Raw genomic sequence first — 25,016 nt, 5'->3', positions numbered from 1 at the left:
TTCTTGCTGCACTACCTGCAGCATGACCCTCATATTGTCAGAATTCGAAGTAATCATGACTACTGGGTTGCCACACTCTTAGATCCCCCAAACTTTTCGATCAACCTTTCCATTTTAATAAAGACCAAAAAAATGGTCATTTTTGAAATTATAAGCATTAGCAGGTTGTTAGAAACTGAAATCAAACAGTTTTCAACTCAAAACTTTATTCTAGGTGATGTTACATTTTCACATAGGACCCCTTGTTCGAAAGGAGCTTCTGAACTCTCTCGTCCATTGAATTTGTCAGGTTTTGGATGGTTTCTGCTTCAATTGTTTTGCATGAGGACAGAATACCCTCCCAGAGCTGTTGCTTAGATGTGAACTGCCTCCCGCCATCATAGACACTCCTTTTAATGATGCTCCAAAGGTTCTGAATGGGGTACAGGTCAGGGGAGCATGGGGGTCACACCATAAGTTTGTCCCCTTTTATGCCCATATCAGCCAGAGATGCAGATGTTTTATGTGCAGCATGAGATGGTGCATTATCATGCAGAAAAATGATCTTGCTGTGAAATACACAGTTCTTCTTCTTGAACCATGGCAGGAAGTGCTGTTTGAGAAAATCCACATACATTATGGAGTTCATCTTTAGCGCCTTCAGGGATCCTAAAGGGGCCGACAATCTCTCTCCCCATGATTCCAGCCCAAAACATTACTCCACCTCCTCCTTGTTGGCGCTGTAGCCGTGTTTGCGTGGGGTGTCCATCAACCAGCCATCCTCCACTCCATCCATCTGGACCATCGAGCGCTGCACGGCACTCATCCGTGAACAAAACAGTTTTGAAATCAGTCTTCATGTAATGTTTGGCCCACTGGAGCCGTTTCTGCTTGTGTGAAGTGGATAGAGGAGGTCGACAGGATGGCGTATGCACAGCTGCAAACCTCTGAAGGACCCTGCATCTTGTTGTTCGGGGGACGTTGGAGGCACAAGCAGCTTCAAAAACTTGTCTGCTGCTATGACAAGGCTTTTTTGCCGCTGCTCTTTCAACCTGACGTAATTGCCTGTAGGAAAGAGTCCTCAATTTGCCCTTATCAGCACGCACACGTGTGTACTGTGAATCAGCTACATACTTCTTGATTGCCAAGACACTTCATCCTGATCATCGCACAATGTTGATTGTAGTCATGCCTTGACCTAAACACTCCACAATTTGTTGCTTCTCAGCAGCCGACACATCCTTTTTCTTTCCCATTTTGGCAGAAAATGTAGGCTGCTTAATAATGTGAGACAGCCTTCTTAAGTAGTCTTGCCTTTCATTGGACACACCTGCCAAACTAATTAGCACAGGTTTCTGCAATTGCTTACAGTGATATAAAGAGCCCTGACACACATCACCATCAATGAGTTTAACTGACAAACAAACAAATTCTTCCCTTATCACTCCTAAACACTTTTTGCATAATAATTTGGAACGCAGTGTACATGTGCTTTTCCACAAAACACCAGTGGTTCACGTAGTGAATCTTACAGTTCTAACTTGCCAACCGTGGTCTGTATGGAGTTGTTCAATAAAGGGCCCAAAATTAAGATAACATAGATGGGAGAGGTCTCTATGAATAGGAATTCCTAAGTATTTGATACCCTGTGAGGGCCAGGCAAAGGGAAAGTTGGACTGGATGGAATCCTATATGGATTTGGGGAGGGAGACATCGAGGGCCTCAGACTTCGCTGCATTGATTTTAAAATTTGACCATGTAACAAAGTGATCTATTTCAGCCATAACAGCATGGATGGATATATGTGATTGAGTGATATATACTAGGACATCATCAGCAAATAGAGAGCACTTGTACTCAGTGCCTCCCACCTCAATCCACCTAATATTGGGGTTATGGCGAATTGATGAGAGCAGGTGCTCCGTCACTAGGATGTATAAGAGAGGGGACAGAGGACATCCCTGCCTTGTCCCATTGGTGATTGTGAAAGGTGATGAAAATGTTCTGATGCACCCCCTGGGCCTTGGGACACCCGGAGCCGGACCCTTTTTGGTGGATGCTGGTGGTTGTAGTCTTCGTGGCGGCGACCCGGTTCCGTGGCTCAGGGTGGTCAAACCAGTGGCGGAACTATTTATGTGGTTTTGATGTTTAAATGTCCGACTACGCCACCCGTGGATTGCGGTCAGAGTGAACCGCCGCTGCAGGGCAGACCGCTGAGGCTGGTGTTGTGGGTGCAGCAGAGAGTAGCATAACACCCCACGGGAGGAGTATAGCCTCAGGGCAGTGTATGCGGAGGATGGGGGTGATGGTGCAGGGCAGCAGCAGTAACGACACGGAGTCAGTGATGCAGTCCAGGGCCTTTACTCACAGTTCTTATTATCCAGACCACGTCTGCAGGTAACGGCTGCCCACGTCGTACTGTGCTCACCAGGTGAGGGGCTCAGACAACTCCCATATAACTTTGGAGCGCTTCACAGGACCCCCTTTGTGTGTCCTTTGTCTGGCCTTTCTTACCAACCCTTCTGTCCGGCTGCCTCGGGCCTCCTCTTGGTAAACTTGGCGCCAGTTTCCCTGACCCTATGTGGTGCCTTCCTAGCGGGTGTAGCGAGGGGCTGCGCCACATAAAATGTCACAGCCTCCGGTTTCTAGCTGAGGGTCGTTTCCTGCCTCCACTAGTTTCGGGGACCGGTCTCCCCCTTTGGCCTGACCCCTCCACGCAGGTGGATTCGGGCGTGCGGTGGCGACTCGCCCGTCCGCACCCCTGGGATCCCTTCATTCCTCGTTCCTGGAGCCTTCTCCGCTCCTCTTCCTTCCTTCTCCCTCTTCCAGGCCTGGGCCTCTGTTACTAGGCCCGCCTCCGGAGCAGAGCTCATGCAGAGCCCCTGCTCCCTGCCACTTCTGCTCAGACTTCTCTGCACTGAACTAAGATGGTGCCCACCTTTTATACTCCCTTCTCAATGCACCCAGGAACTGCTTCCTCCCTGCTCCTGCACTACAGGGTTCCCCTTCCTCAGTGTTCCCTCCCCCCACTCCAGCCAGGGACAGGGACTGTCGTGCCCATCTCAGAGGCATATTGGTCGCCCTGCCCCACGGCAATGTGGTGTAATGCATGCAGGTGTCGGGTCCTGATCCACACTCCATCCTTATCTGAGAGTGAGATATCACACCTCTGGGTGAGGTGCAATACCTCTGTAGCAACCGAGCCCTCAGGGTGCTACAGTTCCATTTATCTTCAGCCTAGGTGACGTATTGTGATACAGGGCCGTGATTTTGGCTATAAAAGGGTCCCCTAGACCCCTACCCCAAGCTTTTTAAGAGAATCATATATGGCGTGCCAGGAGACTCTATGGAATGCTTTCTCAGCATCCAACGAGAGTATCTAATTACAAATTTTTAACTGCATCTAGCCCAGGAAATACTTTGTGCCTAGTAGCAGTGTCTGCTAGTCAGCGGATTATCCCGGCTGTTAAGCAAGCTACACCACCTGTAGTTTAGACACTTAATTTTTTCAAAGGAAATGCTTCGGGACCATGGGATACTCAGTGAAGAGCATCAGGAGGCACCCCAAGGCATAGGGGCTGGGACTGGCAGTAGGATGCCTTGCGGTGGACAGCCAAGCTCGATCCTTATAAAAGCTTTTTAACTGCAGCAGCTTTAGTGGACGCTACTGGAGCTGGAATTACGCGGCTGCTGGCATGAGACTTGCCCTCCAATAGATCCTTGTAAATGGATTTAAAGTGTATTCATTCAAATTAGAGAGACAATTTAAATTAAAAAGCTTAGAGCTGCCTCCACCACAGGGGGGCTCGCTCGACCCACCAGCGGACAGGCACCAGTATTGGGAGAGGGGGGCTGGCCATCAGGGTTCACCGCGGCTCTGGCACAAACCCGGCGACACGGAGGTGGCACGGGCAGGAGCGGACTGGCCGTGTCGGCTTCTCACTTTTTGGATTTTAGAAGGGCATGACATGCCTATATCTGTGTCTCCCCCTCCTTTTACTCCTCCACCTCTTTTATTTTTGCATGACTATATGTACTTGTCACTTTTCCATGTGTTAGTTGTGTCTTCTGAGCAGTTTGTCAGCTTTTGGACACCTTTGAAGGTGTTTTCTATGTGTTTCTATGTGTTTTTGTTTGCCTGCCATTGGTTTTAACGGTGTTCGAAGGTGTTCGACGAACAGTTCGACGAACAGTTCGGCAAACACACGGGTGTTCGACGAACCGAACCGAACTCGAACACTACGGGGGTGGCTCAACACTATTTAAGAGGTGCTGAACAGTGTGAATTACACTGTTAGAGAGGTCTGTAAAAACAAGCACTTTTAAAATTTACTGCTTAATAAAATTTTTAGCCATTCTTACAGCTCATTGCCATGGAAACTGACCACCTCTGCTGTCTAACAGAATGGTGTCTGAGGTACCAGAATGCTTCAGTGATCCTGGCCAGCTTCAAAACAGTGCTTATAAGCTTAAAAGAGTAGAGTTTGTAGGCACTGCGCATGTTCTGCTATCTAGCAGCGCCAGTCGCTCTCCAAGGCAACGAGCTATAAAGAAAAGAAAAAGTGTTGAAGGGGTTGTCTAGGACTTTAACTTTGATGGCCAATCATTAAGATAGATCATCAATGTCTGATTGATGGGTGTGCGACACCTGGCATCCCCGCCGATCAACTCAGTTGTGTCAACTATATAGTGACCGCAGCCGGGTACTGCACATCCGCCTCCTATTTGAATCAATTAGAGGAATGTACAGTACCCCGCTGTGGCCACTATTCCATTGACGGAGCTGTGCACAGTGATCACTCATAGATGCCCTATTCCAAAAATAGGCCATCGATATTAACGTCCCGGTCAATCCCTTTAATATCTCAAGAATGGTAAAATAAATTTGATAAGCAGTAAATTGCAAAATTGGCTTTCTTTAAAAGCATTATCCAAATTAATAACCCTCCAAGCTTTCTTTTTTTGGTGACTGTGGGGGGGTCAGTAAGCTATCCTAATTTATATACAGTACAGACCAAAAGTTTGGACACACCTTCTCATTTAAAGATTTTTCTGTATTTTCATGACTATGAAAATTGTACATTCACACTGAAGGCATCAAAACTATTAATTAACACATGTGGAATTATATACTTAACAAAAAAGTGTGAAACAACTGAAAATATGTCTTATATTCTAGTTTCTTCAAAGTAGCCACCTGTTGCTTTGATGACTGCTTTGCACACTCTTGGCATTCTCTTGATGAGCTTCAAGAGGTAGTCACCGGAAATGGTTTTCACTTCACAGGTGTGCCCTATCAGGTTTAATAAGTGGGATTTCTTGCCTTATAAATGGGGTTGGGGCCATCAGTTGTGTTGTGCAGAAGTCTGGCGGATACACAGCTAATAGTCCTACTGAATAGACTGTTAGAATTTGTATTATGGCAAGTAAAAAGCAGCTAAGTAAAGAAAAACGAGTGGCCATCATTACTTTAAGAAATGAAGGTCAGTCAGTCCAAAAAATTGGGAAACTTTGAAAGTGTCCCCACGTGCAGTTGCAAAAACCATCAAGCGCTACAAAGAAACTGGCTCACATGAGGACCGCCCCAGGAAACCTCTGCTTCTGAGGATAAGTTTATCCGAGTCACCAGCCTCAGAAATTGCAGGTTAACAGCAGCTCAGATTAGAGACCAGGTCAATGCCACACAGAGTTCTAGCAGCAGACACATCTCTACAACAACTGTTAAGAGGAGACTTTGTGCAGCCGGCCTTCATGGTAAAATAGCTGCTAGAAACCACTGCTAAGGACAGGCAACATGCAGAAGAGACTTGTTTGGGCTAAAGAACACAAGGAATGGACATTAGACCAGTGGAAATCTGTGCTTTGGTCTGATGAGTCCAAATTTGAGATCTTTGGTTCCAACCACCGTGTCTTTGTGAGACGCAGAAAAGGTGAACGGATGGACTCTACATGCCTGGTTCCCACCGTGAAGCATGGAGGAGGAGGTGTGATGGTGTGGGGGTGCTTTGCTGGTGACTCTATAGGGGATTTATTCAAAATTGAAGGCATACTGAACCAGCATGGCTACCACAGCATCTTGCAGCGGCATGCTATTCCATCCGGTTTGCGTTCAGTTGGACCATCATTTATTTTTCAGCAGGACAATGACCTCAAACACACCTCCAGGCTGTGCAAGGGCTATTTGACCAAGAAGGAGAGTGATGGGGTGCTACGCCAGATGACCTGGCCTCCACAGTCACCAGACCTGAACCATATCGAGATGGTTTGGGGTGAGCTGGACTGCAGAGTGAAGGCAAAAGGGCCAACAAGTGCTAAGCATCTCTGGGAACTCCTTCAAGATTGTTGGAAGACCATTTCCGGTGACTACCTCTTGAAGCTCATCAAGAGAATGCCAAGTGTGCAAAGCAGTCATCAAAGCAAAAAGTGGCTACTTTGAAGAACCTAGAATATAAGACATATTTTCAGTTGTTTCACACTTTTTTGTTAAGTATATAATTCCACATGTGTTAATTAATAGTTTTGATGCCTTCAGTGTGAATGTACAATTTTCATAGTCATGAAAATACAGAAAAATCTTTTAAATGAGAAGGTGTGTCCAAACTTTTGGTCTGTACTGTACATGCAGTTGATTTGAAGGTGTCTCTAAAACAAAAAAACAAACTTTAAGCACCTTATTTTATAATAATTAACTAATTAAAAAAAATTAATCAGCATCTAATTTTTGCCCTTAAGCAGCGGCAAAACGATAGGAAGCATTACAGCTTAGCTTAGCAGAGAGATGGCAAATTAATTTTCCCAAGGGGCCACTTGACAGATCGTGACTGTTGCGGAAACCAAACAAATTGGCCAAACTTTATTCTGCTCATTATTATTGTTTTATATCAATGTTTAGCACTTAATATTGTGCAGAATTAAGGCTGGTGACTCGCTGCTGTCACGCAAGGTGTGGGAAAGACTTAGTGCAACACAAAGGGAAGAGGGAAAGGGAGCCCATACTCTAGGGAAAGGGGGGAAGTGGAGACCTCCCAGGTTGATCTAGCGTCACCCTGTCTCCCCTAACGTCCCTGTATTGGCTCTTCACCATTCGCTGTATGGTTACCTCGCCCTGTCTTTCCCTGGCGTATGACTAAGGCTTGGGAAGGGAGGAGATGAGCACTAGTCGATCTCCACGAAACACTATAGACAACAGGGGTAGACAAACGAGGAAATTGCTTAGCTTTAGACGAACTCCAGACAAATGTGCACACGTCCTCAAGCTCAAGAGAGGACGAAATACTGCTCTTGCTAAAGCGTTCACAAGTATTATTGAATATCGCCGGCACATCCCTCTGAAACACAGCAGGTATTTATACACCCAGGCAGGGTGTTAATTAGCCAGAGGGAGGTAGCCGCTGGTTCCTAGAGACAGCCTCTAAGAAGATGTCTGTAATGTCAAACGTAGAGATCTCCTGAAACCAACTGCAGGGCGACTGTCTGTCTTTATCTTCCTGGTTCCACAGTGGATGCCAGGCTGTGGGCGGGGTAACCCCGCCCACAACCCAGCAGCCAGCCACCGCGGGGACCCCAGCACTGAGTCACGCCTCACTTGTCATGACGTCAGTGCGGGTCACGTGATGCCTGTGAGCGCCCACTGATAGCGCTGCTCACAGGCATTATCAGCAACAGAAGGTATATACAATAAATCTTAGGGGGCCCGGGGGGATACAATGGGGGGGGGGAATAAAGTACTGGACATCTTCTTTAACCATGCCAAAGGAGTTGAAAAGAAAAGTCTTGAGTGAGGAAAAGAAGGGCTCAATTCTGGCTTTACTAGCAAAGGCATTTAGTGAGCGCCATGTTGCCTCCATCCTTAAAATTTCAAAGAAGGCAGTCCATTACAACAAGTTCAAGCAGCAGACATTGGGGACAACAAAGCTACAGACCGGCAGAGGGCAAAAGCGATTCTCCACTGACCGGGATGACCGTCATCTTATTCGAATGTCACTCAGCAACCGCAGGATGACATCAAGTGACCTACAAAATGAGTGGCATTTGGTAGCTCGAGTGAAGTGCATGGCCAGAACAGTTCGCAACAGGCTCCTAGAGGCAGGCTTCAAGTCATGTAAAGCTAGAAAAAAGCCTTTCATCAATGAGAAGCAAAGGAGAGCCAGGCTGAAGTTTGCCAAAGACCATAAGGATTGGACCATAGAGGCCTGGAGTAAGGTAATCTTCTCTGATGAGTCTAATTTTCAGCTTCGCCCAACACCTGGTCATCTAATGGTTAGACGGAGACCTGGAGAGGCATACAAGCCACAGTGTCTTGCACCCACTGTGAAATTTGGTGGAGGATCGATGATGATCTGGGGATGCTTCAGCGAGGCTGGAATTAGCAGGTTAATCTTTGCGAAGGACGTATGAATCAAGCCGCATACCAGGTTATCCTTGAAAAACACTTGCTCCCTTCTGCTCAGGCAATGTTCCCCAACTCTGAGGACTGGTTTTTCAAGCAGGACAATGCCCCACGACACACAGCTAGGTCAATCAATGTGTGATTGAAGGAGCACCACATCAAGACCCTGTCATGGCCAGTCCAATCTCCAGACCTGAACCCCATTGAAAACCTCTGGAATGTAATCAAGAGGAAGATGGATAGTCACAAGCCATCAAAGAAGAACTGCTTAAATTTTTGTGCCAGGAGTGGCATAAGGTCACCCAAAAGCAGTGTGAAAGACTGGTGGAAAGCATGCCAAGACGCATGAAAGCTGTGATTAAAAATCATGGTTATTCCACCAAATATTGATTTCTGAACTCTTCCTGAGTTAAAACATGAGTATAGTTGTTTCTAAATGAATAAGAACTTGTTTTCTTTGCATTATTAGAGGTCTGAAAGCACTGTTTCTTTTTTATTATTTTGATAATTTCTCATTTGCTGCAAATAAATACAAAATTTTTAGCTTTGAATTTCGGAGACATGTTGTCAGTAGTTTATAGAATAAAACAACAATGTACATTTTACTCAAAAATATACCTATAAAGAGAAAAATCAGAGAAAATGAAAATTTTGCAGTGGTTTCTCAATTTTTGCCAGAGCTGTATATTCACCAAGACTCCCTATTGATGAGTTTCCTTTTATGATCACCCCCACGAGCAGGTCTATGGACTTTTTCAATAGCTACAATTTTAAATGTGCTAGTATCGCCATTGTGGTGGTCAATAAAGTGTTTGGAGGCTGCAGAACTTTTAACCCTTAATTTGTTATTGGCGTCAGAGATATGCCTTCTTGTGCGTATTTTTAATGCCCCTGTCGTGCACCCCACATACTGTAGGTTGCATGCCGTACATGTGATCAAATAAACCACAAACGCAGTGTTACAGCTTATATATGATTTAATGTTATATTCCTTGTTAGTGACTAGGGAGATGAATTTATCAGTTCTGACTACAAAGTTACAACACGTGCACCTCGTGCACAGTTCTCATTGCCGTAATCTCCCCATTCAATAATCTCCCCTGTTTGCCAATCCACCAACATATTATGTTTAACAAGCCTAGGAATACCGAAAACAAAAAATTGTCCAGGACATAGCAAGAGATTATTTCACAATGAACTGACCCCACCCTCAGTTTTACATTATGTACAATCTGGGTAAATGCTTTCTGTGCAAGTGGCGCCGAGTCAATGGCAAAAATGGGAAAAGGTTCAGCTAAAGCACAGCAAGCAAGACCATGAGTTTTCACAAACTCAGCATCAACCATGCTGACTCCGGCTCCACTGTCAACAAACACAGAAATTTTCTCGGTTTTGCTCTCTAGCACCACCTCTGATGGCAGGACAAAGCGGGAACTGCAGGTTGGTAACAAATGCACCCCTTGCTTATCCAACTCCAGACTACAAAGAGTAAATCGAGACTCCTTTTGTTTAGGTCCCAACAAAATGTCTCTTTTTCCCACAAGAAAAACATAAGCTTTTTTCCTGCGAATCTCCGGGGAGATGTATGATGTAGAGACACCCCCTAACTGCATGGGTTCCTCCACCTCCCACAGTACTGTCTCAACCCCAGACCACTCCCCCGGCAGAGGTACACAACCCCGACAAGAAGGCCCTGGAGAAGTTGGTCTCACCCGTGTATCCCGAAGGAGTCTATCAAGACGTATGGCCAACAACATGGCAGCCTCCAAGGACTGAGGGGTTTCATGTACTGCCAAGGCATCTTTCAACCTTTCAGTAAGCACCTCACAAAATTGACTTCTAATGGCTGAGTCATTCCATTTGGAATCCGTTGCCCAAATTCCGAACTGTATGTCTCCACTGACCGATTCCCCTGCTGAAGACGACATAGCCTAGACTCAGCCAAGGCGTCTTGGTCAGGGTCATCATAGATGAGGGCCAGAGCCCCCAAAAAAACTCTCCACAGATTGGAGATAAACCGAGTCCTGGGGTAAGGAAAACGCCCACTACTGAGGATCTCCCTGCAGTAGAGAGATCACAATACCAACTCTTTGCTCCTCATTTCCCGAGGAGTAAAGACGAAGTTTAAGATACTATTTGCAGGCCTCCTTCAAAACAAATAACCTGTCCCTACCTCCTGAAAACCTGACCGGGAGGGCAATCTTGGGTTCAGGCTGGGCAGGCCTACCTGCAGAGACCCCCACATTAGCGACCAGTAGCCACTGATGTTGCTGCTGAACCTCACAGTGGAGGTCATTCACCTCCATGGACAGATAGCGGAACTGCTCTGCGAGCTCTGCAACAGTACCCATACCAAGGGAGAAAGGAAAAATAAAAGTCCACGCCCAAAAACACACAGAGGGGAAAAAAAACAAAGAAAGTATTAGTCTTTTTTTTTTCTTTTCAAAATGTGCTCGGCCGGCGATAATGTCAAGCAAGGTGTGGGAAAGACTTAGTGCTACATAAAGGGAAGAGGGAAAGGGAGCCCAGACTCTAGGGAAAGGGGAGGGGGAGTGGAAACATCCTAGGTTTATCTAGCATCACCCTGTCTCCCCTAACGTCCCTGTATTGGCTCTTCACCAATCACCGCACGCGTACCTCGCCCTGTCTTTCCCTGGCGTATGACTAAGGCTTGGGAAGGGAGGAGATGAGCACTAGTCGATCTCCACGAAACACTATAGACAACAGGGGTAGACAAACTGGGAAATTGCTTAGCTTTAGCCGAACTCCAGACAAATGCGCACACGTCCTCAAGCTCCAGAGAGGACGAAGTACTGCTCTTGCTAAAGCTTTCACAAGTAGTAATAAATATCGCCGGCACCTCACTCTGAAACACAGCAGGTATTTATACACCCAGGCAGGGTGTTAATTAGCCAGAGGGAGGTAGCCGCTGGGTCCTAGATACAGCCTCTAAGAAGATGTCTGTAATCCCAAATGTAGAGGCGACTGTCTCTCACCTCTGACACACCCGTGATAGCTGCTACTGTTAATACATGTTAAAATAGGGCTTATTGTAACATGAATTCTTACTAGTAACAGCTAATCAAAACCATATAATTTATCGCTTTATATAAAGTTCATGTAAGGCTATGTGCCCACATTGCGGAAATGAAGCAGAAAATTTCTGCTTCATTTCCGCATGTCCTCTCCCGGAAAAACGCATGCGGAATTCCGCACGCGTTTATCGTGCGTTTATCGCGCGTTTTCGACATGCATTGCATTGCAAAGGCAATTCCGCATTCCGCTTGCGGAAACGCAAAATTAATTGACATGCTGCGGATTTTTGCGCGCATCAAAAACGCTGCGGAAAAATCCGCAGCATGGGCATAGAACTTGCGGATTCCCCATGGGGAGCATGGGGGGCGGATTACCTAGCGTTTCACAAGCGTTTGTAAGGTGCCCCAGCGAGGTAGTCGTGGGCGAGCTGTAGTCCCCACTCGCTATGGCACCCTACAGACAATACGTGTCCTCCCTCTGAAGTGTGGCTGTGTATGTGTTGCTCTTCACTTACTTCAAGCCATCCGATCGCGGCTGTCTCCAGGCATTTCTCTTCTGGGACCAGGGCAGCAAGAACTTCAGAGGACACAAGGTTCTTAACCAGAACTTGAACTTTACTTGGGGAAGAGGGATATATACAGTATTTACAGGCAGATATAATGGATAAGGCCCGACAGGCTATCATCTCTCTCACAGGCACTGACAACATCTTCAGCCCTGGTTCCCTCTTTAAGTGAAGCATCTCTTGTGACTCTATCTCTAGTCCACGAGACTCTTCTGTAACATTAACAGTGACCTGGATCAAATATCTCCCCCACGTCCTAGCCTGGAGTCCTCTTTATCTTCTTCTGCTTCCTGCAGACTAGAAGTGCCTCGGGTCCTCACTAGCTCTGATGAGTTTCTCCGACCAGCTAACAGGACTCTTGCTCTTGCTTGAGGAGACTTGCACAGTAGTGATCTCACTGTCTGAGGGTGTAGAGCTCCCGTCTACCCTAGCAGCCACTATAGTCAGGCTGCCCGCACGATTTCCCATACTGTCTCTTACTGAGTGACTCCTCCTGCTTTCTAGACACTTAAGCAGGAATCTTCCTAAAGTGCCCACCCTCGGTGAGCTGTCATCACACAGCATTAACTCATCACTGCCTGTAACCCTGCTAGCAGACTCAACCTGACATCTGCACCCAGAACAGTGGCATCTTGCGGCTGTTTACAGGTACTGCAGCCCACATTGAATTATGCCGGGAACAAGCTCTATATCACTCAAGGCTTGATCCGGGCACTAAGTCCCCCCTTTACTCTACTGACTGGACCACTAAAGCTAACCCCTGGCTTGGTCTACCAACAGTTCAGAGAGGTCTGACTTTAGGAACACTTCCTTTAGCTATCTCAGTACCAAGGGAAGGCTACGCCCTTCCCCACTATTACACGTTTATGCTGCGGAAATTCCGCAGCATATACGCTGGTAAAACGCTAATCATGCTGCTCCTGTTATTCAGCTCTTGTATGTTGATCAACAGCTCCCAACACAATATGATGCCCCCACAGTCCTCACACACTGTATGATGTCCCCACATAGTATGATATCCCATCAAACAGAATGATGTTCTCACACAATATGATGACCCCACAAACCCTCTGACACACTATAATATCCCCTTACACAATATGATGTCCTCACACAGTATGAGGTCAACACACAGTATAATGTCAAGACAAACCCTCTCACGCTGTATAATTTTCCCTCACACAGTATGATGTTCTCATACAGCCCCTCAAACATCAAACAGTATGATGTCCCCTCAAACGGTATGATCTCCTGACACAGTATGATGTCCCCACAAACCCTCTCAGACTGTATAATTTGCCCTCACATAGTATAATGTCCCCACACAGCCCCCACACAGTATGATGTACCCACAAAGCACCCCACACTGCATGATGTGCTCACACAGTATGATGTCCGCACAGAGCCCCCATGCACTATAACGAACCCACACAGTCTCCCTACACAGTGTGATGTTCCCACAAAGTCCCCCTACACAGTATGATGTCCCCACACAGCCCCCTTACATAGTTTTACATCCTCATATAGCCCCCCCCATGCAGAATGATGTCCCCACACAGCCCCCTGGCACAGTATTATGTCCTCACACATGCCCCTTATGGCACAGTATTTGTCTCCACAATTTCCAATGATATTCTGTTAATTACAAAAGAAAAACGCCTATTCACATAACCCCGCTGCTCCGGTCTGCGCTGACACTGAGGCACTGCTGGCGCGCTGTAGTGGTATCGTCATGCCTGCTGCACTCTCAGGGGCACAAGCTCAATAATGGAACAAGGAGCTGACGACTCCCTGTTCCATCAATGTATTCACCGGCCTGCGAGCCACACTTTGCCCAGGTCTGGTTTAGCACATTATCTGATGTTGCCCTTGTTTTGATATTTATATATCTTTGCAGCCACAATACTATTTTAGCTACAGAGCTCTATAACATTTTAACTAGTCATACTGGCCAGCCATCATCATGCAATGGCTTGCAGAAAACTTCCTTCTTTTAAAGGGAACCTATCACCATGAAATGCAGCCCAATCTGCAGGCATCGTGTTATAGAGCAGGGGGAGATGAGCATATTGATAAATAGTTTTGTGAGAAAATATTCAGTATAACCTGCTTTTTAATCAATTAAACCTCTGCTCTTTCTGAGATTTTCGGTCCAGGGGCAGCCTATCAGTGACTGACAGCTGCCTCTGTATGTACACTTATACACAGAAAGCTGTCAGTCACTGCTAGGACCTTATACAGTAGGTACGGAAAGTATTCAGACCCCTTTAAATTTTTCACTCTTTGTTTCATTGCAGCCATTTGGTAAATTCTAAAAAGTTCATTTTTTTTTCTCAATAAAGTACACTCTGCATCCCATCTTGACTGAAAAAAAACAGAAATGTAGAAATTTTTGCAAATTTATTAAAAAAGAAAAACTGAAATATCACATGGTCATAAGTATTCAGACCCTTTGCTCAGTATTGAGTAGAAGCACCCTTTTGAGCTAGTACAGCCATGAGTCTTTTTGGGAATGTTGCAACAAGTTTTTCACACCTGAATTTGGGGATCCTCTGCCATTCTTCCTTGCAGATCCTCTCCAGTTCCGTCAGGCTGGATGATGAACGTTGGTGGACAGCCATTTTCAGGTCTCTCCAGAGATGCTCAATTGGGTTTAGGTCAGGGCTCTGGCTGGGCCAGTCAAGAATGGTCACAGAGTTATTCTGAAGCCACTCCTTTGTTATTTTAGCTGTGTGCCTAGGATCATTGCCTTGTTGGAAGGTGAACCTTTGGCCAAGTCTGAGGTCCAGAGCACTCTGGAAGAGGTTTTCATCCAGGTTATCTCTGTACTTGGCCGCATTCATGTTTCCTTCAATTGCAACCAGTCGTCCTGTCCCTGCAGCTGAAAAACACCCCCATAGCATGATGCTGCCACCACCATGTTTCACTGTTGGGATTGTATTGGGCAGGTGATGAGCAGTGCCTGGTTTTCTCCACAAATACAGCTTAGAATTATCACCAAAAAGTTCTATGTTCATCTCATCAGACCAGAAAATATTATTTCTCATAGTCTGGGAGTCCTTCATGTGTTTTTGAGCAAACTCTATGCGGGCTTTCATGTCTTGCACTGAGGAAAGGCTTCTGTCGGGCCACTCTGCCATAAAGGCCCGACTGGTGGAGGGCTGCTGTGATAGTTGACTTTGTTGAACTTTCTTCCATCTTCCTACTGCATATCTGGAGCTCAGCCACAGTGATCTTGGGGTTCTTCTTTACCTATCTCTCCAAGGCTCTTCTCCCACGATTGCTCAGGAGGACTTCTGGTAGTCCAAAATTTCCTCCATTTAAGGATTATGGAGGCCACTGTGGTCTTAGGAACCTTGAGTAATGCAGAAATTCTTTTATAACCTTGGCCAGATCTGTGCCTTGCCACAATTCTGTCTCTGAGCTCCTTGACAGTTTCTTTGAGCTCATGATTTTCTTTTTTGTCTGACATGCACTGTGAGCTGTGAGGTCTTATATAGACAGGTGTGTGCCTTTCCAAATCAAGTCCTATCAGTTTAATAAAACACAGCTCCAATGAAGGAGCAGAACCATCTCAAGGAGGATCACAAGGAAATGGACAGCATGTGACTTAAATATGAGTGTCTGAGCAAAGTGTCTGAATACTTATGACCATGTGATATTTCAGTTTTTCTTTTTTAATAAACTTGCAAAAATTTCTACATTTCTGGGGTTTTTTCAGTCAAGATGGGGTGCAGAGTGTACTTTAATGAGAAAAAAATGAACTTTTTAGAATTTACCAAATGGCTGCAATGAAACAAAGAGTTAAATATTTAAAGGGGTCTGAATACTTTTCGTACCCACTGTATATAGGCCCTTGTGAAATCCTTCCCATCATAGATGCTTGTTTAATTATTCCCCTACTAAGGCATTTTAGGCTTTACAAATGTCTGCAGCTGCATATATTTCAGCTATAGGATGCCCTAGCAAAATCTGCTCATCGCTCCAATCAGAGAATGACACCTCCAATGGCAGAATTGCATTTTGTTTTTTGCTTTTTTTCACAATTTAATTCTACTTTATTTTTTTTTCCTTTTTTCAGTACATTATATTTATAAAGTGAATGGTGTCATACAAAACTAGAACTGGTCCCGCAAGAACAAGTCTTCATACAGTTATATTTACAGAAAAAAATTAAAGTGATGGCTCTTGGAAAAAGGGGAGCAAAACCAGGAAATCATCCAGTCATGAGGGGGTTAAAAAGAAACAAGATCACAATGACCTTTTGGTGAGGGACAATAATGTGGGTAACTCAGGGACATCAGTACAACACAGAGATGCGCATTAGTAAAAAGGCATATTAATGTAGCACCCTGAGGACTCGGCTGCTACAGGGGTATTGCACCTCAAACCAGAGGTGTGGTATTCCACTCCCGGGTAAGGATGGAATGTGGGACTGAGCTCAGATAGCTGCATGCACTACACTCATCCCATTTCCGGGGGACAGAACTACGGTACTCCCACCAGTTAGATGTGCAGGTACGACAGCGTCTGTCCCTGGCTGGAGTGGGAGGGGGGGAGGAACATCCCAGTAGTGTAGGGGCAGATAGGGGAGGGGCTCTGGGCATAGAGGTAGGAGCCCATTGGGTGCTAGTCACCTGGGCTCACACATAGAGGGAGTATATATGGTGGGCACCATCTAGAGATAGGGTCAGTCTGTCAGGAGAGTTCTGAGGAGGAGTTCAGCCAGGAGGGCTGACAGGGAGCTGTGGCTCCGGCTGGGCCCAGCTCCAGGGCCAGGCCTGAAGCAGAGAGGAAGAGGAAGAAAGGCCCAGAGGCATAAGACCAAGAGGGAACCCTGAGATCCCACGAGTGAGCTAAAAAGGGTGAAGGGTTGGCAGAAGAGGGCACCGGATCCCAAACTGACGGGGGCAAAACATCCTTAATCAGGAACCGGAGGTCGTGGTCAAGTTTTGCCACGACCCTCACCACATTCACCAGGAAGGTACACCACGAGTAGGGTCAGGAAAGCCTTAAAAGGTTTTACCATATAGAGGCCCAAGGGAACCGGACAAAGGTGGATCCCTGGTGGGGATGGCCGGAGAGAGAGAGAGAGAGGGGAGCTCAGGACCACGTTCCGGAATTGCCTGGGGGTTGGCCGAGTCCCGCACCTGGTGGACGCAGCACGGCTCGGGTGGTCACTCCCGGCCGAAGTGACTGAAGCAACACCAGTGAGTAAAAACCCTGAAACTGCATCCCACGTCTCTGTGCCTCCTTACCGCACCATCAAAACCCCCCTCATCTACACCTGCTGCCCTGAGGCCATACCCCTCCCGTTGGGGGTTATACCATCCCCGCTGCACCATCCTTCCACCGGCCTCAGCGGTCTGCTCTGCAGCGGCAGCTCCAAAGCTGCATTCAACGGGTGGCGTAGTCATCCAACATCTACTGCTAATAGACTCGCCACTTAGTTTGACTCCCTGGGCACGGACCGGGTCACCGCCACGAGACTACTACCCCCATCTGATCCGGCTCCGGGTAAGCCCCCGTGCGCGCGATGCCGCACGACACAGAAGGCCCAGGGGCGCGTCATTACAATATCACTATAAAAGAAGTCAAAGCCAGTCCAGCTCCATTGCATGTCATCTGACATGAGGGACATAGACCTCCATTGGCTTTGTGGAGGCACAAGAAAGTCCTCCACTGTAGCCAGGTAGCATCCAGGTAGAGAAATGGTCAAGAGTCCAGTGTTTCGAAAGAACTTGGAGTACATTTAGGTAAATGCAATACAAAGTACTGTTCTAGAATAGTAACAACTCACAATGAGAGTGCACACCACCATTTTTGGAGATCCCTCATTTCCATGGTCAGTGAGGGGTTACAGGACTGACTATCTTGTAGACTCCAGAAGACAGAATCATTTACTTTCAAATTCCAGCAGGGGTAACGCTTGAGACCTTGGTAATTTTGTGGTAAGACTATGGATGGTAGTAACTCTATAGTTCACGTCTTTTGGACGACAAAGGAAACGTATGTTTACAAACTTAGTAAACATAAATGAAATAAAGCAGTTAAAAATTCTAATTTTCACCCCCATCATACATATTGGGATGTACTTCAGGTGTATATGTGGAGCATAAGACCACAACATATAGAACTTTATCCTTTACAGTTGAGAACATAACTCATGGTACATTATAAAATAAAATACAGTGAGGAAAATAAGTATTTGACACACTGCCGATTTTGCAAGTTTTCCCACCTACAAAGAACGGAGAGGTCTGTAATTTTTAGCATAGGTTCACTTCACCTATGAGAGACAGAATCTAAAAATAAAAAAAAAAAAACAGAAAATCACACTATATGATTTTTACATAGTTAATTTGCATTTTATTTCATGAAAAAAGTATTTGATACAATAGAAAAACAGAACTTAATGTTTGGTACAGAAACCTTTTTTTGCAATTACAGAGGTCAGATGTTTCCTGTGGTTCTTGACCAAGTTTGCACACGCTGCAGCGGGGATTTAGGCCCAATCCTCCATACAGATCTTCTCCAGATCTTTCAGGTTTCAGGGCTGCCGCTGGGCAACATTGAGTTTCAGCTCCCTACAAAGATTTTCTATTGGCTTCAGGTCTGGAGACTGGCTAGGCCACTACAGGACCTTGAAATGCTTCTGACGGAGCCACTTCTTAGTTGCCCTGGTGTGTGTTTCAGGTCATTGTCATGCTGGAAGACCCAGCCCTGACCCATCTACAATGCTTTTACTGAGGGAAGGAGGTTGTTTTCCAAAATCTCGCGATACATGACCCCATCCATTGTCCCTTCAATATGGTGCATTCATTCTGTCGCCTTTGCTGAAAAGCACTCCTAAAGTATGATGTTTCCCCCACCATGCTTCACAGTTGGGATTGTGTTCTTGGGGTTGTTCTCATCCTTCTTCTTCCTCCAAACACGGCGAGTGGAGTTGATGCCAAAAACTTCTATATTGGTCTCATCCGACCACATGACCTTCTCCCATGCCTCCTCTGGATCATCCAGATGGTCACTGGCAAAATTTAAACGGACATGTGCTGGCATGATAAGGGGGACCTTGCGTGCCCTCCTCGATTTTAATCCATGACGGCATAGTGTGTAACTAACAGTAATGTTTGAGACTGTGGTCCCAGCTCTCTTCAGGTCATTGGTCAGGTCCTCTTGTGTACTTCTGTGCTGATTCCAGACCTTTCTCAGAATCATCCTTACCCCATGAGGCTAGATCCTGAATGGAGCCCCAGACCGAGGAAGATTGACAGTCATTTTGTGTTACTTCCATTTCTAATAATTGTACCAACCGTTGTTGCCTTCTCACCAATCTGCTTGCCTATTGTCCTGTAGCCCATTCCAGCCTTGTGCAGGTCTACAATTTTGTCCCCGGTGTCCTTAGACAGCTCTTTGGTCATGGCCATGGTGGAGAGGTTGAAGTGTGATTGATTGAGTGTGTGGACAGATGTCTTTTATACAGGTAATGAGGTCAAACAGGTGCAATTAATACAGGTAATGATTGCAGAGTAGGAGGGCTTCTTTAAGAAAAACTAACAGGTCTGTGAGAACCAGAATTCTTGCTGGTTGGTAGGTGATCAAATACTTATTTCATGCAATAAAATGCAAATTAAGTATTAAAAAATCATACAATGTGATTTTCTGGATTTTATTTTTAGATTCTGTTTCTCACAGTTGAAGTGTACCTACAATAAAAATTACAGACCTCTCCATTCTTTGCAGGTGGGAAAACTTGCAAAATTGTTAGTGTATCAAATACTTATTTTCCCCACTGTATAGTGGATAACCCCTTGTAGCATACATCAGGCTCATGATACCGTACGGCAGTCTTCCCCAACTCCAGACCTCAAGGGCTACCAAGAGATTATGTTTTCAGGATTTCCTTAGGAAATGCTGTCTGAACACATTCAACATAAACCCTGAATATAGGGAAAAGGAAAATGAGGAAAGAACAGAACCAAAGACACTCAAAACAGATCTATTTTTCATATTCTAAAAAAATATGTTACAGACATCGCTGGATACTGGGAGATGTGTCAGTATTGATAAATCTGCCTCCACATTGTTGTAGTAAATCAGTGGGTACTGGAAGTAATCGACACGTTGTACTGTGACTGTTTTCCTGCAAATTATATAGTGTAATCATTACAAATCATTCTTGTAGGACACGTCAAAATATGTTTTCCAGGAAAAAAAAAATAAAACTGAGAAATGTTGAGTCATTTCCTAAAGGAATCTAAACTCGGCTGAGCAAATTTCACAAGACCAAATCAGTCCCAGATTGCTGTCAGTTAAAGTAGATATCAAATGCAGGTATGTATATTATCAGCATATGTGTAAAATGAGACTTCACCAATACTGGTTTAGATTTGCTAAAATACATCAAGTTTGTTGGTTGATAGCCTTTTAGCACATTAAGTTTTATCCTTGAGTTCACACCTCTTTTTTTGGCAAGTTATGAATGTAAGGTAGGTGAGTGTCAATCTTTATGACTTCCCAAAAGGAATATCACCCCGCTTGCCTAAATTCCTGAACAGCTTCTATGTACTATGCAGATTGGTTATTAAAGGGGTTGTCTGACAGTAAAATATATATATTTTTTGGCATGGATTGTTTGAAAATTACAAAGGGGGTCACACTTACCTCCCTCCACCTTGTGGATACAATGCAGGCCACTCTAGAGGTCTGCACTGGTCTGGAAGTCGCAACACCGCTGCTGCGGTCAGGAGATTAGAAAAGCACTTCATTGGATATGTCTCTGATGACGTGCTCTTCTAGTCACCTGACCGCTATAGCCAATCACAGGCTGCAGCGGTAGTGTGACTTTTGAATGGAGCAGGCACTGGTTCCGGAGCCAGTACAGACCTTGGCAGCAGCCACAGTGGCGCTGGAAGCTAAGTATGCTTACGTTTTTTTTGTTTGGAAACAATCCATGCTTGACAAAAAATATTTTACTGTTGACCAATTCCTTTAAGCATTTTAGGGAACCTGTATGACAAACTCTATGGTCAATTTAACCAATATATCTATTATTGCTTACCCAGCTTTCTTAGGAACCCGTATAGCAAAACTGTGGTAGTTTATATTTTGAATAAAGCAAGAAACTTACCATGATACAGTTGTCCCTAGACACTGAGCAGGGTGTAGTCAGTGAGAAAATATAAAGCCGTGGAGCCTCCCTTCAGCCTAATTACATGGAAAACATACTTAGCACAACACCCAAACACTGCTAGACTGGAAAATTATAGTTTTATAACAGGAGCAATAATCTGATTTTTGCAGCAAATCTCAAGATTAACTTGGATTTGTAAATCTTGTAAATTCATGTTTTATTTAAGATTTACTACATTTATCTTGGAAACCCTGAATTTATTTTCTTCCAAAAGTAGCTTATGTATACAAATAGGAGAAAACCAAATATTACTGGGAGACGGAATAATTTTACTTGTGACTCAAGCCAAGTGAAACATTGCCAAGAAAAGCGTACTACCCCTCTATTTTTAGCTTTGAATTCAAAATCTGGAACAGTGATTCCCTTCATAGGCTTACAGAATAGAGTTCGTATTCAACTGGAGTTACTAAATAGAGGTGTGTGTAAGGAGAACACGGTAATGGAAAGAAACAGAAATGTACTAAACTTGCGATATCTAATTGTAATTAAGCCCTCAATACACATTAAATGGCCATCGGTCAGGCCAGCCATCTTTCCCATACACAGGAGCACTTGACTTGACCAATCGCTCTTGTGTGAGAGCTGCTACTGGACACCTCTGGCAGCAACAAGAACAAAAGGATCAGCAGTCTGAAATCGGACATGCTGAATCCTTAACTCCCCTGACAATCATCTGTCCGTGGCCCCCATAGACATTAGACTGTTGGTCGCACTCATTGTTATTGGTGGGTTTCGGCCCGCGTTACGCTTTAGTCTCATGACTGTTGACCCCCATTTATTTCACTAGAAGATATCTGTGATTGTAAGAGAACTGTCAGCTTGTCTACATGTCTGTTTTAGTAATTACTTGTCTTCCTCAAATGAACATGTTTTCTTAGAACCCTACATTATGCCATGTCTCTGTTAGTCCTCCGAGAAATGTGTGAATGAATATTTCCCAATAGTGGTGTGCTCGTACTCTGCCTGATGTGATGCTCTCCAATCAGACCTGACACTGCCAGATACTAAATCAAAACTTACTTCCAAGCAATTGACCTCAGGTAATACTTCACAAAATTACAAAAATGTAAAAAACTCTTTATTTCATAGAAAAAGGTGTACACATAGTTAAAATAGATAAAAAAAAATGATCACATGATGCTGCCCATCATTCCCTATCATGTGATCAATTTTTGTTTTATCTATTTTAATCATGGATGCACACTTTTTTTTAGATAAAGGCTTATTCCCTATCCCTCAACTAGTCTCTGCCTGCTCCCAGGATTACTTCTGATGGTGAAGATGCCAGGGCCACGTGCCTTGCTGTGCTCCTATTTCAACCCTTATCTGTCCCCTCCCCCAGCCAGGGAAGTGGGGAGTATGAGTGTATAAGAATACACCAACCAGACAAACAAGGGAAAACAGACAGGGTTAAATGAATATACCAATCATACAAAAATGCTCCCACAAACAACAGAGTGAAACATCAGTGAGTTAAAGAAGGAAAACCCAAATAGGAGAGGATGACGACGTGCACACAAACGAACACCGAGGACAGTCTTTTGAACAATTCTCCAAACACCACCTTCAACAACCAACACCTCCAACTCCAGAACCAGACAGTATGAACTAACACTGGCAATCCCTGATTGCCAGAGGCGAGTATATATAGCATAGGGGAGTAGTCAACACTGAATAGCTGAGACCATCAAAGCAGGAAAACTCCATGAGCTCTCAACTGAACAGATTAACCCGTGCACTGCTAGCGGAAACCTCCGCTGTTTAATAAGATGGTGAAGTGGTTCTAATCAGCGCAGGAGTACGTGAAATCAGACGCTGCCGTCTTCTGGCCCCTCTTTGTTGTGTAAACCCGTGACACAAAGATTTTGATATTTTTTTCGTATTACTTATGTGGCATCGATTTATTGGTTGTAGGTTTTTGTCTCAGTAGTGTTGCCAAAATTTCAGGTACCATGTGTTTTGGATGGGGCATAACTACAAGTCTATTGCATCTATTAATACAGGTATAAACTTTGTCTGGCTTTTGTGATTCTGACAATTTTGGTGCACTGCCAAACTCTACAGAAACATCTCTTTTGACATGAGAAATCTAGTTTCTGTACCAGAGGAATGGTACAATGTAGAGTTTTATTAAAAATGTTCACATAATTGGATCTTTAATCAAACTCGCATATCCTGCAATGCAATTATATCCAGGCTTCTCTCTATCCAGATCCAGCAATGCAAAGATACCACAGTTCCTATCTGTCTCCCTTGTCTCTTCATGGCCCTTCAGCATCTGCAACTATCTGTGCATCTAAAGTGGAAATACTTGCTCTGCTAGATATGTACAACTGAGGGTAGATTTCATTATAAAGATGACTAGGTGATTCACAACACTAACAATGTGCTGATGGTTTCAATAACTATCCTAGGTCAAGAAGGGAAATAAAGTAATATGCTGGGGCGGAAAGGGGGTAAGACATTGGCCTGTTTCCAAAAATGAACTACCGTATATACTCGTCTATAAGCCGACTTTTTCAGCACATTTTTTATGCTGAAAAAACCTCCCTCAGCTTATATTCGAGTGAGGGTCCCACTTACTTTCTGGCTGTGGATGGTGGGTGGGGGTAGCAGCGGCGGAAGAGCGGGGCACAGGCAGTAGGTTACTAAAGACAATGAATATTCACTCCTCTCCACGCCCAGGGGAGTGGAGAGGAGTGAATATTCATTCTCCTTAATAGCGCACACTGTCAATCGCAGCCGCCGGCTCCTGCAGCGGCTCAGCGATCCTCTGTGCCTGCTATTAGAGAGTATGAATATTCACTCCTCCCCACTCCCATGGCCATGGAGAGGAGTGAATATTCATTCTCTTTAGTAGCAGGAACACAGGATTGCTGAGCAGCAGCAGGAAGCCAGCGGCTGCAACTGACAGTGTGCGCTATTAAGGACACAAGGCTGGAGCAGACGGAAGGAAGGCGAGTAGAATTGTTTATTTTTTTCATGTATGTAGCGATAGGGGGCCATGCATATCAGGACTGGGGATGAGGGGGCCATGCATACCAGGATTGGGGATGAGGGGGCCATGCATACCAGGATTGGTTATGAGGGGGCCATGAATACCAGGATGGGGATGAGGGGACCATGCATACCAGGATGGGGATAAGGGGGCCATGCATACTAGGATTGGGTATGACGGGGCCACCTTTCCAAAATTGTGGGTAAACAACTTTGTTTCAAACATGTGATGCTCGTTCAAACTCACTTGTGGCAAGTAACACGTGTGAGCAATATGAAAATCACACCTGAAACCAAATAAAAAGGGGAGACTTTGACTCCATCTTTGCATTGTGTGTCTCTGTGTGCCACACTAAGCATGGAGAACCGAAAGAGAAGAGAACTCTCTGAGAACAATATCAACAATCTCAAGGTTACAAGTCCATCTCCAGAGATCTTGATGCTTTGCTCATGGTGCACAACATAATCAAGAAGTTTACAACCCATGGCACTGCAGCTAATCTCCCTGGACGTGGATGCAGAGAAAAGTTTATGAAAGGTTGCAGTGCAAGATAGTCCGGTTGGTGGATAAGCAGTCCCAATCAAGTTCCAAAGAAGTTCAAGCTGTCCTGCAGGCACAGGGTGCATCAGTGTCAGCGCGGACTATCCGTCGAAATTTGAATGAAATGAAACGCTATGGCAGGAGACCCAGAAGGACCCCACTGGTGACACAGAGACATAAAAAAAAGCTTGACTGCAGTTTGCCAAAATGTATCTGAGTAAGCCAAAATCCTTCTGGGAAAGCGTCTTGTGGACACATTAGACCAAAGGGGGTGGCTGTTGCATCAGTATTTTGCCCTGTGCTGCCCCCGCATTTA

The 25,016-nt window shown here is 45.1% G+C and overlaps 1 protein-coding gene across 4 annotated transcripts in view; it reads right to left on the bottom strand.

Moving 5' to 3' along the window:
• CMKLR2 (chemerin chemokine-like receptor 2) overlaps positions 1-25,016 on the bottom strand; it is a 54,171-nt gene that overhangs the window by 12,196 nt on the left and 16,959 nt on the right. The window contains exon 1 of one of the 4 annotated variants that reach the window (XM_073646388.1): positions 21,100-21,145. The exons of 2 other annotated variants lie outside the window; for them this stretch is intronic. The gene's annotated coding sequence lies outside the window, so the exon portion shown is untranslated. Of the gene's footprint in view, positions 1-11,918; positions 12,465-21,099; positions 21,146-25,016 lie in introns of those variants that run through there. One more of the 4 variants, XM_073646389.1, reaches the window with a different exon arrangement.

This window comes from Phyllobates terribilis, unplaced genomic scaffold, assembly GCF_046119375.1.
Source record: "Phyllobates terribilis strain yellow unplaced genomic scaffold, ASM4611937v1 Scaffold_9__5_contigs__length_417890890, whole genome shotgun sequence".
In the NCBI taxonomy this organism is placed as follows: domain Eukaryota; kingdom Metazoa; phylum Chordata; class Amphibia; order Anura; family Dendrobatidae; genus Phyllobates; species Phyllobates terribilis.
Note: the sequence above shows the minus strand (reverse complement) of the source record. Positions and strands in the feature narration are given on the sequence as shown.